This window comes from Chelmon rostratus, chromosome 15 (genome assembly GCF_017976325.1).
Source record: "Chelmon rostratus isolate fCheRos1 chromosome 15, fCheRos1.pri, whole genome shotgun sequence".
Lineage (NCBI taxonomy): Eukaryota > Metazoa > Chordata > Actinopteri > Chaetodontiformes > Chaetodontidae > Chelmon > Chelmon rostratus.
The window spans coordinates 14,700,591-14,711,308 of record NC_055672.1 but is presented as its reverse complement, the minus strand read 5'-3'; positions in this window follow the sequence as shown (position 1 = coordinate 14,711,308).

The window sequence follows — 10,718 nt, the reverse complement described above, 5'->3', positions numbered from 1 at the left end:
GTGTATGTTTTAAATGTTAAAAAGGCACAATGGACAGTTGCTGCATATTTATTTCCTTGTGTGGAAATGAGATGGAAGCTGAGGAAAGTGGAGCAGAGGAAGAAACGAGACCACTTTGTAATTTCAAAGATGCAGGCAGATAGGAACGGAAAAATACTACACTCATTGTCTTGTCCAAAGCAGATGGTATCTGAGATGATGTGATGCATGCAAGCCAAGAGCGAGTCTCCTGGGATATGGGGAATAAGTGAAAAGCCTCAAATTATCAAGAAATGGTAATTCCCATGAAGGAGGACAACATATTATGCAATTTGGTACTTGTTTTTGTCAGTTTTCTGCTGTCAGTTTAAAAATCACAGTCATAATGTGTGTGTTGTCTTTCGTGATGCTATCACTTGATGCAAATGCTTAAATTACATATTTATGACTCTTACAAAAATCAGGAAAACCATATCACAAGCATCTGTCCAAAGCACATAAATCTCAATAGTACAATGAATTCAACTAAAGCCTTTGAAAGCCAGCAGCTGTGAAGTCTGCCTTATCAGATCATTAACACATTTTCAATAAAAGGAATAAACGTATATCATCACTGTCAACATTATTAACAGAATCAAGAATGAGCCTTGAGGGACAGCAGACACTTCTAGGTTCAGCAGTTCACAAACTATGTTGGTGTAAAGAGGTTAAGACATTACAAAAATAACTACAATAAAAACTCAGTTTGTGTTGCATTTCAATGGTTTTTGCCAATTAAAGTCCTTCGGTTCTCTCTTCCAAATGAGAGATGACATAAGGGGATTCAAGATGGTGCTTTTTGTTTATAACCTCTTGACATATTTCTGGCTGATCTGTGACTTTGATTGGCATTTTGGAGCCCTCATGGTTGATTCTTGGAATGAACCTGGAAGCACAAGAACACGTTTTTTTCTCAAATCAAACGATGACAGCTGTCAGTCCAGATCAGTCCTGTTTACAGAATCCACCATTTAACCCAAACCATCCATCCATCTATCACCTATAATGCTTAACCCTGGGTAGGAGGCAATAGTGCGAATACAAATACAGACCTGGTGAAAAGCAAGAGTGGATACAAACAACCATGCATGCCATTCCTTTCCTTTAATTTGATAACAAAACAAGACAGTCTTCCTATTTTCAACAATTTGTTGTTCTGGATTGCTCATCTAAAGTGTTATTGTCCAACTTCAGTCTGGTGTTGTCCAACTTCAGTCATTGCTGATGTATCTCTGTTAATGTCCCAACCATACTGTCTCCCAACCAAAGGTTGCTTGAAGAACCATGTGCAAATGCCTGCAAATGCCTGTACCCTGTAAATGTTTCACAATAAAAAGCCTTCTTAGGAAATGTACTACTACTACTGAAATGGACAGGAAGTGTTGAGTTTGTATTAACAACATGATGCAGTTATAAAAAACAAAGGACATTTCATACTAAAATGTGTCCAAATATACTTATCAAACAAAGGGAATTAGAAATAATGGCCTGTCTCTAATACAAGCCTGCTTCAAATAAAGGCCTGGTGCCCTCTGCAGTTGAGTTAGTGAAGGACCTGGCCAATAGCTGAGACTAATCTTTAACATCCCCCAGCTAGTAAGAGAAGTACTGACTATGCTGAATTTCCTCGAAACTTAAGTTATCTAAATATATACTGCCCTGTTTACAAGTTACCTCTAGGCTTACTAACAAGATGCATAAGGTGAAAAAGGTGACAAGAACTTAACAATTCACTTTTTAAAAATCAATGCACCAGTCCTTTAGTTGTGGTTGGTCACACGTAATTCACCAAATTGCTTTCAGCCTCAGAGTTTCAGCCTCTCATATGGGTATGATTTCACGTAATCATATAATCTATGTCAAATGACCATTTAACTTTTGTATTTCTGGGCCACTTGCACACATATGCAGATATATTATATGCAACTGTCCCAGTCTGTCATAAGTAATATTGATCATTCGAAACTGATCAGTGTGTTTCATAAAGAATGTGGCATGCTGTATTGACAGATTTTATTTAACTGACTCACGATAGAAACTTGGGTTTGGACTCTGAGAGACTTGGCAATCGTTGTAACATCTGAAACTACTCCTTATCTCACTTCCCAGAAAGCAGTTGGGAAATGGCGTCTTGCTGTGCAGTTGGAGCACCCAGCCTCGTTCAGTCAGTAAATTGTGTTTTTTGTGTGGTGCCTATGTGATAACTTTTGGCATGCATAAGGAAGTCTGGTCAGTTCTCAGTAAACACTGATGTTGCTGGAGTTAGAAGCAGTATTTCTTTCTGCCATGACTGAGTCATAAGATTTCTATATATACAAGTCAGATGAAGGTTCACCTGCCCTTGATTGTAGAGACATGGGGTTCATAGTGAAACTGAACAGTCAAGTAGTAAACATTTGCGTACCTGTAGAAAAATAGGTATACAGCTGACTCTTTAATGTGTGGTACAAGCTGCCCAAGGAAGATGTTCATTTCAGGAACACGAACTCTACAACCCTATGATTCCACCTTAAATCCAATCCTCAATACCATGTTTTATGCCTCCTTCCTGCTCTGTCTTCATAGTACTTTATGGCAGCTCTCATTCCAGTTCATAAAATGAAGAATGAAAGCTTTAAATCTAAATCCCCCAAGGGAGGTATAAATAGACAACGTCTTTAGCCAGACACTGCCTTCTCTGTCTTACAGAGTGTATTTGCTATTCTGTATTAAGTTGTTTTAAAATAATGTTGACCTCCTTCACTTGGAAATGTTTTATTCATGCTATAAGAATATTGCATGACAAAAGTGACACATAACATAGTAAATGAACAGTATTTATATAGCGCTTTAACAGTCTTCGGATCAGTCAAAGTGCTTTACAACACGAGCCTGCATTCACCCAATCACACATGGTAGCTAAGCCACCTGCTCATTACGAACATTAACATTAAAAAACCTTCTTTGTGCAGTAATGCTCTAATCAGGAGGACAAAGCTAGTGTACACCAGAGTTGACCACCTGTCCACAGCATGAATCTTCATGAGTTTTCTGGCTCGCAACATATCTCGGTCCACTGACACAAGAGCCATACACACCTTTACACAAGAGGGACTGTAGTTGTATTACATGAGGGACTGTAGTTGTACTACATGAATTTTATTTTGTAATGGTCATAATTGCAATGAATGCTAAATTCATTTGATTTCAAATTTCAGTTTGAAAGGTGTTTGAAAGTTGTTGATAATTACAAATATCTGACAATTTAAATAGGGCATCAGTTCCCTGAGTTTTGACTGTAATGCATAAGTAATGTTGCTCAGGGGTCCACGAGTGCTTCTTCATGTCTCTTAGCCATTCAACACAGCCTTCTTCAATAAACTTAATTACGGTTACCATTACTTTGTAGGCTTTAATAACGTAGCGTTTTTTATAGTGCAATATGAGCATACCCAATTTTCATGTACACAGGAGGCTGTCTGATGTTAATGAGTTAATTACAACAGTGATATTCACAGAACCTCAGCTACTAGGATCAATGCAATATCAAATTAGAGCAAGTTGTGTTTAGTATTTGTACACCAGATGAATTCATCATTACTTCTTTGTTGACAAAGTAATGTATATAATTAGAAAACAAAAAATATTGTAAACACAACTTTTATCAGTTGAGCTTGGCTAAGACATTCGTATACAAGGAGGAGGACCTTAAAAACAATACTGAATGTTAGTCACTTAGCCGGTGCAGAGCAGCTAAAACTGGACTAAAGTGCTCTCTCCCCTTGGAGAGTGAGAGTGAAAATTTCGAATGAGCCTCTCAACGTTTTTTTTTTTTTTCCTGGAAGGCCAGTAAATAATGCGTTTTTGCAATATTGCAGTTTTATCCTCATTTAATGTCAAGAAATTATTGCTTGTACATTTATTTATTGCCAAAAGACAGTTAGTAATGGAGTCTATAGCTGCAGCATCACTTGGTTTGGCAAAGATTTACACTTGTGTGTCATCTGTGTAACTATGGAAACATACATTGTGCTCTCTAATGATATCACTAAGTGGCAGCATGTATAGTGAGAACAGTAATGAACCAAGGTAGCTCCCTTGGGCAACCCCACAACAGATATGTTGTTGCTCAAACAAATCATGTTCAACGTCAAACTTTCTCCCTTTGATGTACATTTTAAACCAGTCTAACAAAGACAAAGACTGACCAACTGTTCAAGATGATTGATTGAGACAGCATGCTCAGCTGTATCAAGCACTGCACTTAGATCTCAGAGGACAAGAACTGAGGCAGTTTCAGTGCTGCTCTTGTTAACATTTAACAGAGGAAAACAAGATCATTTATTGCTCATTGTGGTTTTCTGATGATGTGTCGTACTCCTGAAGTTATCAAAGTGAAATTTTTAAAAACACGAAGTCCAGATATCAAAAAAGGCTATTAAATCCTTATAAAAGACAGTGAGTGATGGAAGTCCTGAAAGGCAGTAGTGGATCTGTTGTTAGTAGCAACCAGTTTTAAATTGCAGGCAACAAAATGACTCTTGTGTCCCTCTAGAGGTAGTTATCTGATTTCCTAACATCAAAATATACAAAATATCCATAGGAAACATGTGACAGAATGTAATCTTCAAGAATCAAACTTCTAACACTGAAATATATCCATGTCTGTGAACATTGCATTATTGTCACTTACATAAGTGAGCATTAAATTTAAGAATTCATCTATCTATGATTAGTGCAAATGAATGCAGTTAAGAGAAACATCAGACAAACTAGCAGAGTTATCCTTTGATGGTCCCTCTGTAATGTGCAGCTCCCAACTGAGAATATCTCCATCATTAAGAACATATTCAGTTCAAAGCACACCAAACCATAATAAGACACAACTCACTCTGCTTTTCCTTCATATGCGTTTGTGTGCAAGCTGTAATATTTTTTCCACTATATGTTTTAGTGCCTGTGGGAATGGTCCTGTATGTGCGATTAGCATGCTGACCAGAGGGTGGCACTCTTGTAACAGCTGTAAAATGATGGTAAACAACATGATATATTGTAATAGGAAGGGAGGCTAAATAAAGCACCAGCTCACCAGGATGTAGATATGACACTGTTGCAGGGAACCAAATGTACACCTGTTTTGGCCCTGTGGCAAAGTGTAGGAACAATAGAATTAATCATGCTTGTACAAAAGAATGTTTCAGACATTAGAAATTTAAAGATCATGTCAATAAACACCAATCCTACATTCAACTGTTACCAGTTTAGAATGCCGCAAATGAATTCAAAGTGGTGACACTTAAATGCAATATCAGCTTTTTTGCTGACATTGCATCATTTCTGCATATAAAAGACATTATAAATATAATATGAGTGTGCATCCTCTACAATGCGATGACAGTATAGTCTTTCAGTATGGGAAGGCACTTAATAGAGAGAAGTACAACATGCAAGAAAGGATACACAAGAATATCATATAATTATAAAAAATAAAATAACAACATTTACCATCGTACTAATATTCCAGGGCTTGAGATTCAGTAGTGTGAAAGGGAAAAAGTCTCCTATGCGATTATCCATTAAAGTGAATAAGAAAACACATGGCAATGGTAATAGCTGCATTTACTCTTAGCACGCTTAAATTTTTAATGCTGAATTGAAGTATTGAACTAGAAGTAGACTGATAACAGCTTGAATTGTAGCTGTGTTCAAAATCACTCTGTATTTGCACTTTATTCATTTTCATTCACTTTAGTGTGTTTGAACTTGATAAAATTTATACAGTGTGTATTATAATTTCTTTCCTGTAAATTCTGTTATAAAGGTTTCAGATTCACCTTTCCTCCTGAAATGTCTGCCACCGGGTATATCAGCAATATTTCTCTAAATCTCCAGTAAGTTTCTCTTTGCTCACTGTTAGATACGGGTTAGTGAGGGTCAACCAGAGCTGGAACACACTGACTCTCTAAACATGCAGCATTGTCAATGCTGGTGACACGTTCCACATAGTGACAGCAAATGATCTTACAATAATCCCATCACCAGGTGTCATTGGTCACTTTCCTGTTTCAGAGAACTCTTGAGGGATTTAGCATCAGAAAGCATTGATTCTCTGTAAACTCCTCCCTGCTGAGACTGTGACCATAAAAGAGAGCGTATGACCCTTGACCTTTACCGCCTCCATGACCTCAGTGGTTTAATCAAGATCTGACTTGATGATCAATATTTTTCAAGATCAAACTGGAACCCTTACTTTAATTAGGCAAATGATCAGAAATACCCATGCAGATTTGTACCTTGGCTCACTGTCCAGCCATGATTTGCTTTCTCGCCAGGTTTTTAGTAAGAAGATTAATATGAAACAACTGTCAGTTAGACGGGAAAGAGGGGGAAACAGCTAGCCTATGCTAGAGCCAGGCTGGCTGTTTCCAGTCTTTGTGCTAGGATAACAGGTGATAGTGATATGAGAGTGGTATCAATCTTTTAATTTAATTATCATGATTAAATGAATGAATAAGCATATTTCCTAAAATGTCAAACTGTCCATTTAACTTTTTTTTTTTTTCTGTGAAGGACTGGATGTCCCAAAATGCTCTTTTGTTACATTATTTAGACAGTGTATGCTGATCAGCACTTCCTGACAGCACTTATTCCCCTGGCCAGTGGCTCTGTGTGTGTGAGCAACCATAAAGAATCAGACTTTAATGAATGAAATTGGACATAGAGAAATGGAGTGAAATGGCTAGCGCTGCTGGGAGAGGATGATTTGGAGTGACACTGGTTCTGACCCACTGGGCCACGCGTCTCCACCCCCTCACCCTGGGCACCAGCCACTGAAGACAAATCTACCAGAACAATGGCAGCTTTCCGCACCATTCTTCATTAAAGGACAAATGACAGCAGTGTCTACAGAAGGCTCTGTGGAGAATTTCCAAATCCCTTAACAGATCTACCATTCAATACCCATCTTGTCCTTGAATTCCCAGTGTCAGCGTGCCATCAGAGTTCAATGAGTTTGACTGTGAGAACTGACCCTCCTGTATTAGATTTTACTTAATGAGCTGTGGGGAGAGTCGCTTTAGGCTGAGAGTTCATTGGGACCACTACTCTGCCTGTGGAGCAGAAGAGAGAAGCCCATCTCTACAGTCAATGCAGCTGTAATGGAACTGATGTAGTGCTGATGTAGTCGTAGGTGCGAATCACCAGATCAACAACAATCTGGGAAATCTGATTGATGGATTGAGGTCAGACCCCTTTGCTAAGTCACATTAGCAGCATGACTGTATGGATAGCACTTACGTATGTTAGTTGATTGGATTGTCATGGTCCCCAGATGATGAATCCTAGGGACTTTGTGATCCCCTGACTTCATGTAGCACCACTGCGAGGTTGACAACAGTGTGTTTAATGTTACTAACAGGGACTTTTGGGTCCACTTTCTCATAAGCCACAATTTACAAAGGAGTTAAAAGGAACAAAAGAGAGTTAAAGATCATTTAGTGAGGTTTTATAGATCAGTTGCAGGCAATTTCTAAGAGTAAGTCGTGAGGTTGTGAAAAATCTCTTTGACTGGGTGGACTGTTCAGACAAAAATCCATTTACTAACAACCTATTAACATTATTAAATGCAGACTTGAAGGATTATATAGTCTTTCTTCACGATTTATTAATATTTGATGGTTTATTCATAGCTGCATTATTACCGAAGCAAAAGAGCAAAAGGGTTTTTCACAGCCTAGCAACCCAAATGTTGTTCTTCTTATTAATGGCTTATTAGTGATCTACAAAGATGAATTTCATCTTTAATTCATTAATCTTGAAAAAAAGCTTTCTAAAGGGTGCCTTATTAGTGTGGTACCAGAGTCTCTGTTGTATCTCAAAGCAGCTCAGCATGTTTCTTAACTGTACAGTCATGTTTCTGTCAACACCCCACTGGTGCAATTGAAATGAAATATCTGTAGATGCAATCTGCTGAACAGCATCTGTCATAATAAACATCCTGAAATAATCTAAATTCAGTGCAGGTAAGAAGGGAGGCATGCCCTCAGACAAAATTTATGAACATTACTAACAATCAGGCCTGGTCAGTCAGACTAAATGTCTCGTCCCTGCTGTTGTCGTCCAGCCTTTGCTCCTCTGCCCCCTCACACGAGCGGTCTAATCCATCATCCTGACTGCAGTGAGGAGGGATGAAGCATGCAGAAAAGCTATGTCAAGGGATTTAATGTTGTTACCTCCAGAGGCCATAAATCTCCGGCAGTCGCCTCCCAGATTCAGCATGTGAGATCAGGTTAAACTTCACCCAGAGGACAGCCTTTGTCCACTTTTGTAAAACAAGAGCAGAAATACCCTGCATCATGGTAACGAGATCAAGCATGAGGGATGTATAGATATCCAGGAGGCAAATAGCGATATGATGCACATGTGCATGAGGCTGCTGTGACGTTAATGTACTGTTTCATTAGATATTCCTCTGCTTAGGTTTACATTAATGAAATGTGTAATGCAGTTATCTCAAACATAATTGATACCATCACAGAATAAAGGAATTATCTGGTCCACTTGTTTCTGACAATGTGCCTGAAAGGACAAAAACCTGTCAGCCAATCCTGTTTTGATACATTTACTAAAGGATTTATGAGGATCTATTGGCAGAAATGGAATATAATATTCATAAGTTTGTTTTCTTTGCTTATGGCCCTCACTGTGCAGAATGGCGCATGTGCAGCGTTTGACACTAGAAAGCTGTTTTCACATTCACCTGCTGTGCTTAACTTATATCTGAGTTTAATGTCTTACAAGCATTGTTTTGTTACATCACAATGAGTTGAGAGGCCAATCGTTCTCCAGTATTCAACAGACACAAGTGTGATGTGGTGACTTGACAACAAAAAGAGAGATCGCGAAGGGTATTTTTGGCCTTTCTACCTTCAATCCCTGCTGCACCAACATGGACTGAAGTTCCTTTATCTCTATCTAACCTTTCAAGTCAGACGCACAGACTGAGATATACACACGGGGCATAGAAATGACTGAGGAGAGAAAGTCTGTCTAATATCCAAAAAGCTCATAGAGTATTCTGACAATCTCCTGATAAATTGATGGAGAGGCTTGCAATAGTCACAGTCATTTTGATTGCTATATTGATTGTTCTTTAACCATATTGCATAAAGTCAAAGGCTAAGTGTCTTCACGTGTATGTATGGTTTGAGTAACATGCCTGGAGCATCTCCTGTCAGGCAACATTAAATCATGTGTACATGCTTTACAAGGCACGGCCACATGTGGAGATACTGACCTTCAGAAAAGTGGACACCTACCCGGCTGCTTATGAAAATTTCATGTGCAAAAACACTTCTAGTTGCATGTAGTAGTTATGTGATATTCAGGCTAATTGCCTGCTGGGTCTGATGTGTAGAACATGTGACAATGGCATTTCTGTGAACAGCAGTTTGTAGTGTGGACTGCACATACAGTATTTAACTGCCCTCCACTAACAGCATGTTCAAACAGGCACGAAACATAGCAGGGAGTGAGTTGGCATGATGGAGAGGCTACGCTCTGTGAGCGTCTATTTTTAAAAATGCAGTCTGGTCATTGTATATTTTATTTATATGCGGACTGGCACCCTTAAATTAGAGCAAGCAGACTCATTTGCCAATTACCTCCTCGAGGCAAGTCAACTTTTGTTGCTGAAGGGAGACGAAGAGGAAATCCTATAGGCCGTTCAGTGCTCTGGGAGACTTCGTAAGCAGGTGACAGTTTTCTTTGCATGGAGACAACAAAGAAAGGTCACATGAGGCTTCAAAGGACATTATGATATTTTATCTTGTGCGCAGCCACAATGGATAAAGCACCCACTGTTGTTGTACAGGAGAATCCATTGCAAGAAGAGAAATATCCCATTTTCTTTCCGGCATAATCACACATGCTTTGCCTAAAAGTGTGATTATTCATCCTGTAAATCTGCTGTAATGGGATTATTTACTCATTTATTTTATTATTCCTTTCTTGCTCTGTAATTAAAGCCATACATTACCACAGAGACCTGGTTATCAAAGTTATTAAATATTTACCAAGCTTTCAAACGTGACATTTGCAGGCCAACACGCCACGCAGCCACAGCTGAGTTCACTATATTCAAATAACAACTCCTTCTTCTGCCCAACAGCCCTCTTTGTCTCTCCCTGCTGCATGAGCCAGGTTATCTTTAGTGCACATTGAATATTTATACAGCAAGTGGCTGGGGAGTCGGTCACTGATCTCTAAGGTGACTTGCTGAGCCTCTGCTGGGGGTGCTGGTGCACTGGGGTTGGCCTGGGATGAAATCACATGGGACATATTGTCTCCTCAGTGTGTCCTTTTATTCCACTTAGGCAAAGGATTATGTTTTCTGGTTGAATATCCGAGGAGAGGAGTCAGTGAGCTGTTGGAGTGAGGCTGTTATGGTCAAACTATCGTTTGATGAATCTCCAAAAACACATCAGCTCTCAGCATCAAAATCAGAACCAGGATCTAAAAATAGAAGCTCCACTCTTTGTATACACTAACTGTTCAAGCTGCACAGAATGAGCACCGCTTTACTGTAACAGAGAAATCCCTCGCCACACCACATGTAAAACAAATAACGGGGAAGGGTTAAGGATCTAATGAAAATGATAATTGGAGTTTTAGGCTGGAGTTATTCTCCAGAAACAGAGGAGGTGAGAGGAGGGGAAGGTGAG